Here is a 10,081-nt window from a genome sequence, read left to right on the forward strand (position 1 = left end):
TAGTAGCATCCAGAAACCACCCATTCAGGCCAACAATTTTGAGCTCAAGCCACAGCTAATATCACTAGTGGAGAATCATTGTTCCTTTGGAGGAAGTGCTAATGAAGACCCAAACCAACATCTCACAAAATTCCTGAGAATTTGTGACACTGTGAAGTCCAATGGAGTCCAGGAAGATGCCTATAAACTGCTTTTGTTCCCATTTTCACTTAGGGACAAAGCAGCTAAGTGGCTGGAATCATTCCCAAGGGGGAGTCTAACAACATGGGATGAGGTGGAAAGCAAGTTTCTGGCACGTTTCTACCCTCCACAAAAGGTCAATAGGCTTCGATCTGAGGTTCAGACTTTTAGACAACAAGATGGTGAAACTCTCTACGAGGCATGGGAGAGATTCAAGGACTTGACAAGGAAATGCCCACCAAACATGTTCCATGATTGGGTGCAATTGCACATCTTCTATGATGGGCTCTCTTATGAATCAAGGAAGGCTGTAGACCATTCATCAGGAGGTTCATTGAACAGGAAAAAGACTGTGGAAGAAGCCATTGAAGTGATCGAGACAGTGGCTGAGAATGAGTACTACTATGCATCAGAAAGGCACAACACTAAGGGAGTCATGGAGCTGAACCATGTTGATACAATTCTAGCCCAAAACAAGGTGTTTGCCAAGCAACTAGCAGAGCTTACCAGGCAATTAGAAACAAAGCAAGTGGCTGCAATACACACACAAGATCAAGAGGAAGTAAGCATTGAAGGAGGTGATTGGGATGAGGCTAACTATGTGGGAAACCAACAAAGGCAATCATATGATCCACATTCCAACACTTACAACCCAGGCTGGAGAAACCACCCAAACTTTGGGTGGGGAAACCAACAAACCCAACCACAAAACCACAAACCTTACAACCACAACCAACATAACAATTCCACATACCAAAACTCCAACCAAAGATCATACCAAGCCACACAAAACACTTACCCCCAACCATCATATCATGGCCAAAATAATCAACATACCCAACCTAATCCGAACCAACAATTTCAAGATCAATTAAACCGGATAGAAGGAATGCTTGCAACCATGAGCCAAGACATAATTGAATTGAAAGCTTTTAAGGAAGAAGTAAATTCTAACTTGCAAAACCAAGGAGCTGCCATCCAGAAGCTAGAAAATCAAATTTTGTATTTGACCAAGCAAGCCCCTGGGACAAGCGGTTCTCATGCTGCCAAGGCTATTGCAAGGGAAGAATGTAAGGCCATAACCCTCAGAAGTGGAAAGAATCTAAAGGAGATCTCAAGGGAAACCACAGAGGATGAAGCAAAGGAAAATGTGAAAGACAAAGAACAAGGACAATCTTTTACACCGTTTGCAACAAAAGAAAAAGAAAAAGAGGTCCTGAAGCCTTACACACCTAAAGCACCTTATCCTCAACGTTTGATGAAAAGTGAAAAGGATGGCCAATTCTCCAGGTTCTTGGAGATTTTCAAGAAGCTTCAAATCAACATTCCCTTTGCTGAGGCAATAGAGCAAATGCCACTCTATGCAAAATTCTTAAAAGAATTAATGACCAAGAAGAGAAGCTGGAGAAATGAGGAAACTGTGTTGTTAACTGAAGAATGCAGTGCCATCATTCAGCACAAATTGCCTCAGAAATTGAAGGACCCAGGCAGTTTCCAAATCCCCTGCATCATAGGAGAAGTCATGGTGGAGAAGGCCTTGTGTGATTTAGGGGCCAGCATCAATTTGATGTCGCTAACAATGATGAGAAGAATGAAGATTGAGGAAGCCAAACCAACAAGAATGGCCCTCCAATTGGCAGATCGAACTTTTAAATTCCCTCATGGGATAGTTGAGGATTTGTTGGTGAAAGTGGGAGAATTTATATTTCCTGCTGATTTTGTGGTGTTAGATATGGAGGAAGAAGCCAAAGCTTCAATAATTCTGGGAAGACCCTTCCTAGCTACTGCTGGAGCCATCATAGATGTACAAAAGGGTGAACTCACTCTTAGACTACATGATGAGAAATTGGTGTTTAATGTATTCAAGGCAATGAGCTATCCATCAGAATCACTAAGGGAATGCATGAGGGTTGATGTAGTGGACATTGCAGTACAAGAAACTTTTGAGGAAACAATAAAGGAATTGGCAGAGGAGGAGTTCACCAAGGATATTGAAGTTAGTGATATCAAGGGTGCTGACACAACCATGCTAAGCATGCCAGAGAGAGTGAAAGAAGAAAAGGAAGCACCAAAACCTGAGCTCAAAGCCTTGCCCCCTAATCTCAAGTATGCATACTTGGGTAGTGATGAGAGTCACCCTGTTATCATTAGCTCTGCCCTGAGCCAAGAACAGGAAGAAGAATTGATCAAGGTGCTGCAAACTCATCAAGATGCCATTGGATGGACCCTAGCTGATTTGAAGGGGATAAGTTCATCCATATGCATGCATAAAATCTTGTTAGAAGAGGATGCTAGACCCTCCATTCAAGCTCAGAGAAGATTGAATCCCGTCATGAAAGAAGTGGTACAAAAGGAAGTCAGGAAGTTATGGCAGGCAGGGGTAATCTACCCCATTTCTGATAGCCCATGGGTTAGTCCCATCCATGTAGTTCCTAAGAAAGGTGGCATAACTGTGGTACCAAATGAGAAGAACGAACTCATACCCACAAGAACTGTCACTGGGTGGAGGATGTGCATAGACTACAGGAAGCTCAATGAAGCCACCAGAAAGGATCATTTCCCACTCCCATTCATGGATCAGATGCTTGAAAGGCTTGCCGGACATGCTTACTATTGCTTCTTGGATGGATATTCAGGATACAACCAAATAGTAGTTGATCCGAGTGATCAAGAGAAAACATCATTTGTTTGTCCATATGGAGTTTTTGCTTATAGACGCATGCCCTTTGGATTGTGCAATGCACCTGCCACTTTCCAAAGATGCATGTTGTCCATCTTTTCAGACATGATTGAAAAATTTATTGAGGTCTTCATGGACGATTTTTCTGTGTTTGGGGATTCTTTTCCCAGCTGCCTACACCACCTTGCCTTGGTGCTTAAGAGGTGCCAAGAGACTAACCTAGTATTAAACTGGGAAAAGTGTCATTTCATGGTCACAGAAGGAATAGTCCTTGGCCACAAAATCTCTAATAGAGGCATGGAGGTGGACAGAGCTAAGGTGGAAATCATTGAAAAACTACCTCCACCAAGTAATGTCAAGGCAGTTAGGAGTTTTTTGGGACACGCTGGTTTTTACAGAAGGTTTATTAGAGACTTTTCTAAAATAGCCAAACCTTTGAGTAACTTGCTTGTCTCTGATACACCCTTTGTATTTGATAAAAATTGCATGCTAGCCTATGAACTTTTGAAGCAAAAACTTTCCTCTGCACCTATCATTGCCCCACCTGATTGGAACTTACCTTTTGAACTGATGTGTGATGCATCAGACCTTGCTATTGGGGCAGTGTTAGGACAAAGGAAAGACAATTTGGTACATGTGATTTATTATGCCAGTAAAGTCTTGAATGCTAACCAAAGGAATTACACAACCACTGAAAAAGAACTCTTGGCAATAGTCTTTGCATTTGACAAATTTAGATCTTATCTCATTGGATCTAAAGTCATTGTCTTCACTGATCATTCAGCTTTAAAATATTTACTTGCTAAACAAGAATCTAAACCAAGACTTATTAGATGGGTTCTTTTGTTGCAGGAATTTGACATTGAAATCAAAGACAAGAAGGGTGTAGAGAACAAGGTGGCAGATCATTTATCAAGGATACCATGTGAAGAAGGAAGCACACGAAGCACACATATAAATGAGTGCTTTCCTGATGAACAACTCATGGTAATTCACAAAGCACCCTGGTTTGCAGACATAGCAAACTTCAAGGCCACTGGGAGTTTACCTTTGGAATTTAACAAACATCAAAGGAAGAAATTGGTAAATGATGCCAAATACTTCATCTGGGACGAACCATACTTGTTCAAAAAATGTTCCGATGGCATACTCAGAAGATGCATATCCGAGGAAGAAGCAAGGGAAGTTTTATGGGACTGCCATGGCTCCACTTATGGAGGGCACTTTGCAGGAGAAAGAACAGCAGCTAAGGTGTTGCAGTGTGGTTTTTATTGGCCCACTATCTTCAAAGATGCAAAAGAATTAGTGAAGCACTGCCATGAATGCCAGAAAGCTGGGAACCTGCCAAGAAGAAATGAAATGCCACAACAATTCATTCTGGAACTTGAATTGTTTGATGTATGGGGGATAGATTTCATGGGACCATTTCCCTCCTCATACTCAAATAATTACATTCTTGTGGCAGTAGACTATGTCTCCAAATGGGTTGAAGCAATAGCAACTCCAACCAATGATAATAAGGTAGTCATGAACTTCCTCAGAAAACACATTTTTTGCCGTTTTGGGGTTCCAAGAGCAATCATCAGTGATGGAGGAAGCCACTTCTGCAACAAACCATTATAGGCATTGCTTCTAAAATATGGAGTCAAACACAGGGTAGCCACACCATACCATCCACAGACAAGTGGGCAAGCCGAAATATCTAACAGAGAACTCAAAAGGATCCTGGAAAAGACTGTGGGAACTTCAAGGAAGGACTGGTCGATTAAGCTAGATGATGCTCTTTGGGCATACAGGACATCTTTCAAAACACCAATTGGAATGTCTCCTTACCAACTAGTATATGGAAAAGCTTGCCATCTGCCACTGGAGTTGGAGCACAAGGCATACTGGGCCTTGAAACTTCTGAACTTGGACAACAAAGCCGCTGGAGAAAGAAGGATGTTGCAAATTCAAGAGTTGGAAGAATTCAGAGCGAAAGCTTATGAGAATGCCAAAATTTACAAAGAAAGAGCAAAGAAGAAGCATGACAGCAACATAGCCCCAAGGAAATTTGAAGAAGGGCAAAAAGTATTGCTCTACAATTCTAGGCTGAAGCTATTTCCAGGGAAGCTAAAATCAAGGTGGTCTGGACCATTCCTTGTCACCAAGGTCTCCAATTATGGACAAGTAGAAATCATGGAAGAAAAGTCACAACGAACCTTCATTGTTAACGGTCAAAGACTCAAACATTACTTGGGAGATGTGGAGGAGAAGGACAAAGTTAAATATCACCTCAACTGAGGAAGCTGACCGTCAAGCTAATGACGTTAAAGAAGTGCTTGTTGGGAGGCAACCCAACCTGAGGTAATACCTTGTTGCTGTTTCTTTTATTTGTTTCAATAAAAAGGGGAAGTAGTTTCTGTGCATTGCAAAGAATTAAGTTTGGTGTTTCACACCAAACAATGAATTCATGGATCAATAATTCAAAGGGGAATGTGTGACTCTAAGTTTGGTGTTCCACCATAAAGATCAACTGAACACAACAACCTTTGAATTATATGAAAGGAACAACTATTCTAAGCAGTCACAGAAATGCTTAAAACCCTTAGTAGCAACATCATTCCAAGATAACTCAAGGATTCAAAGAACAGAGAAGTAAGTGGGAGACTAAGTTTGGTGTTCACACACCAACCTAAGAATCCGATACTTACCCACACATAGTTGAGCTAACCACTCAAGTGCTTGAGAAGCAAGCAACTTCATTACTCTTTGCAGGAAAGGAAACAAGAACCTTAAAGCATGAAGCAACATTTAGAAGAAGAAGGAGAAATCAAATTGTTTCCTGACAACAAAGAGAAAACAAGGAATTTCACAAGGTGGTATTGTTCCTTGATAATGCTTTAAAAAGGGCAAACAAAAGCATGCGTGTTCTGGTTTAAACTGTAAATGTTGAATCTTTCTGGAATGTGGAGTTTTTTTTAGTATGTGTGTTTGTTAATTGCTTTGAATAAAGTGAATGCCTGGATGTTTGGATATAACTTCACCTTCTTAAACAAGTGCGTGCCATGCTTGTTCTGTTTCCAAAAATAAAAGAAAAGTTTGAACAAAAGTAACTTGGCTAAATTAGTGACAAATCAAGTAGAATTAAGTGGTGGTATGCATGCTTGATTGTTTAGTCAGATCACTGGAATTAGAGTGTAGAATTATCATTTTTTATGTAGAAAGTGAAAATTGTCTATGGATCTTGATGAATAAATGTCTTTGGCCATGAAAAAGAAAGAAAAAGAAAAAGAAAAAGCCACGGAAAAAGGCAACCAAAAAGCAAAAAATTGAGAAAATAAGCTAGGTACCAATGGTTTGAACTTCTGAGACAAATGCCTGTGGTGTTTATGTATTAAGGATATGCTTGGATGAATAGGTTCTGAGGAGTGTTTCAACACTTGGTAACTTGGGTTAACTAACCCGGGATTATCAACCAAAAGTCCATTATCAAGAGCAACCTAAATACAAAACATTTAGTCACACAAAGAGGTGCTGGGCACCAATGTCTCAAGAAGAAATGTGAACTAAAATGCCTAAAGTGGATATGTGTAGTGCACTGATAAGAAAAAGAAAATGCCAAAGGCTTGTGCAACACATGACACTAAGCAAACAAGGAGCAAAGGAGCTCTAAGAAAAAAGAAAAGAAAACAAAGAAAAGAAAAGTGCCAAAAACATAAGAATAACAAGAGGCCATAGCAATGTTTGATGGATGCAATGAAAAAGTGATAATCCTACCTGATAAGTATGAAAAAGTGATGCTGCAACTTTCTGCATAAAACCCTTCTGATGAACTTCAAATGCTTGCTAATATAGCCAATGTAATTGCTTTCTGTTTCATACTTTCTTCTCAAATAACTCAGGACTTGCTTAGGGACAAGCAAGTATTAAGTTTGGTGTTGTGATGCCAAGGCATCATAGGCTAGTTTCACTAGCATTTTTCTGTTAGTTTTAGTTGTTTTATGCATTTTCTTGAGCTTAAAGTAACCAAAAATGGTTAAATGAAGAACAAAGCAATGAACCATCCAAACAATATGATTTTGATGCATATTCCATGAGTTTTAGTTATAATACTTAAATGCTATGAATGGAAGATTTCTCATGAAATTTTGCAAGACTTTGATGCAATTGTTTGGATGATTTCAGGGAAGAAGAGGCTAAGCAAGGAAGCAACAAAATCAATAAAGGAAGCTTGAATATCACATGTGGAGTTTAAGTTCCAGTTTAAGCCTAAACTGGAGCTTAAACGTCAAAATCATGAAGGATAAGAAATGCTGGAATTGAAGTTTAACCTCCAGTTTGACCTTAAACTGGAGGTTAAACGCCAGAATGAAAAGCCTCACTAAAGAAGCATTCCACGTTTAACCTCCAGTTTGACCTCAAACTGGAGGTTAAACGCCAGAATGAGTATGCCACCCAGGGAGGAGTTCCACGTTTAACCTCCAGTTTGACCTCAAACTGGAGGTTAAACGCCAGGAGTGGGAAGAGCACCAGGGAGCCATTTCCACGTTTAAGCTCCAGTTTGACCTCAAACTGGAGCTTAAACGTGTTCGACAGCTTTTCTCCTCCAGGGTTGCTCTCTCCATTTCCACGTTTAACCTCCAGTTTGACCTCAAACTGGAGGTTAAACGTGTTCGACACCTCCAGGGCTACCATTCTAAGCTTCCACGTTTAACCTCCAGTTTGACCTCAAACTGGAGGTTAAACGTGTTCGACCTCCAGTATGCCTCCACCCTTTTCCACGTTTAACCTCCAGTTTAACCTTAAACTGGAGGTTAAACGTGTTCGACCTCCAGGGCTGCCCTTCCTATCTCCACGTTTAAGCTTCAGTTTAACCTTAAACTGAAGCTTAAACGTGTTCGACTACATGACTCTCCAGGGCTACCTTCTTCCATTTCCACGTTTAAGCTTCAGTTTAACCTTAAACTGAAGCTTAAACGTGCTTCTACAAAAGGCCTCACTGGAAGTGTCTGGCGTTTAAGCTGCAGTTTAAGCTTAAACTACAACTTAAACGCCACTCTTGGAAAAGGTTTCTGGGCCAAAAATATTGTGATTTAAGTTAGTCTTTGAGCACAAATATTAACTTAAACTTACTTTGGTATGAAACCCAATTGAATATCATGGTTTATGGGATTGGGCCTGAAGGATTGATGAGTTTGAAATCTCAATTTATTGAGTCATGTGTCATTATTTGATTATCACTAAGTTGGCTCAATAAATGTTACAGGATTTGGATCAACAACCTCATCAAGATTATGGATCATAAACCCAAGGCAAAAGGAAAGCAAGGAGAGGCCTCAAAGCCCAAGAAGCACAACTGAAGCTCAATATAGAAAGTGTATAAATAGGATAGAAGTTAAGTTAGAGAGGACTTTTATTTTCACTTTTAGCTAGTTTTCCTTTTCTTTGTAATTGAATTCAGAGCTATGATTCACTAAACCCCCTTTCATTGGGTTAGGGAGCTCTATTGTAATTCAATGAATCAATAATAGTTTATCTTCTTCTTCAATCTTTTCTCTTGAATTTTGTTAGAAAGCTTCTCGATCTAATTCCATTGAGTAGTTGTCTTGGGAAAGAAACTACCCATACTTGGAATCCTTCGGAGCCTTGGGAAAGGAAAGGAGGATTCATGCTAGAGAAGCTTTCTCACAGTGAATTGGATTGGGGTTTGGATGGATATTGTGACATGTAATCCTACCAAATTGTGGTTCATGAAATTGTGTGGTATAATCAGTGATCAAGCATCATCTCTTCTTATGAACATTTAAACCAAGGGATTGGGAATTTGTTCATTTTTAGAGAGAATTGGTGAGCCAAGGGATTGGGATCCAATCATATAAGATTGCCAAGCAAAATTCAATGAACGCATTGGTTGAGGAAGAGATAAACATGTTTTGATTCGGAGATCTCAATATCTCCTATAACCCAATGAATCCCCCATTTCTGATTTCCACTTTCTCTTTACATTCTGCTACTCAATTCATGCAATCACCCCCATTCCCTTTTTAATTTCAACAATTTAGTTTCTGCTCTTTAATTCATGCAATTTAAGATTCCGCGATTTCAATTTCTTGTCATTTACTTTTCCCGCCAATTTTACATTCCGCAATACTCATTTCAATCTTGATTCCGCTCAACTAGAACACACTTCTAATCCGAATTGCTCACTCAACCAATCCTTGTGGGATTCGACCTCACTTTATTGTGAGTTTTTACTTGACGATAACCGGTGCACTTGCCGGAAGGAATTTTGCCGATCGTGCAATTTCCTAAATCGTAGCATAACTAGTTTATGTGCATCAAGTTTATGATGTGTGGAAATGAAGGAGTGAAGATTGGTTTATATAGGAGTGGAGAGAGGGGTAGGGTTCGGCCATGTATGGGTGAGTTTAGGAGGGAAAGTGGTTTAAATTTGAATAGTGAGGTAGGTGGGATTTTATGATGGATGGATGTGGATTGGTGAAGAGAGTATGGAGAAGAGGGTAGGATTTGATAGGTGAGGGTTTTTTTTTTTGGAAAAAGGTATTGAGGTGATTGGTGAAGGGTATTTGGGGAAGGGTGTTATGGGAAGGTGTGAAGAAGAGAGAGAGAGGTAAGGTAGGTGGAGATCCTGTGGGGTCCACAAATCCTGAGGTGTCAAAGATTTCTCATCCCTGCACCATGTGGCGTGTAAAAAACGCCCCCTTGATTGCCAATCCTGGCGTTAAACGCCAGGTTGCTGCCCATTTCTGGCATTTAACGCCAGCTTTTCTCCCCTTTCTGGCATTAAACGCCAGTCTGGTGCCCATTTCTGGCGTTAAACGCCCAGAATGGTGCCAGACTGGGCGTTTAATGCCCATTCTGCTACCCTTACTGGCGTTTAAACGCCAGTAGGCTTCTCCTCCAGGGTGTGCTATTTTTAATACTGTTTTTCATTCGATTTTTGCTTTTTCAGTTGTTTTTGTAGCTTCACATGATCATCAACCTATAGAAAATATAAAATAACAATGGAAAATAAATAGATATAATTAAATAAAATTGGGTTGCCTCCCAACAAGCGCTTCTTTAATGTCAATAGCTTGACAGTGAGCTCTCATGGAGCCTCACAGATACTCAGAGCATGATGATGGCCTTCTAACACCAAACTTAGAGTTTGAATGTGGGGGCTCTATTTGACTCTGCATAGAGAGAAGCTTTTCATGCTTCCTCTCCATGGTTACA

General features: G+C 40.2%; 1 non-coding gene across 1 annotated transcript; it reads right to left on the minus strand.

Moving 5' to 3' along the window:
* Positions 1 to 322: 322 nt before the first annotated feature.
* LOC112768191 (small nucleolar RNA R71) lies at positions 323 to 426 on the minus strand. The gene has a single exon (XR_003185629.1). It is a non-coding gene; the product is annotated as a small nucleolar RNA R71 (small nucleolar RNA).
* Between the last annotated feature and the right edge of the window lie 9,655 nt (positions 427 to 10,081).

Source organism: Arachis hypogaea, chromosome 17, assembly GCF_003086295.3.
Source record: "Arachis hypogaea cultivar Tifrunner chromosome 17, arahy.Tifrunner.gnm2.J5K5, whole genome shotgun sequence".
Taxonomy (NCBI): Eukaryota; Viridiplantae; Streptophyta; class Magnoliopsida; order Fabales; family Fabaceae; genus Arachis; species Arachis hypogaea.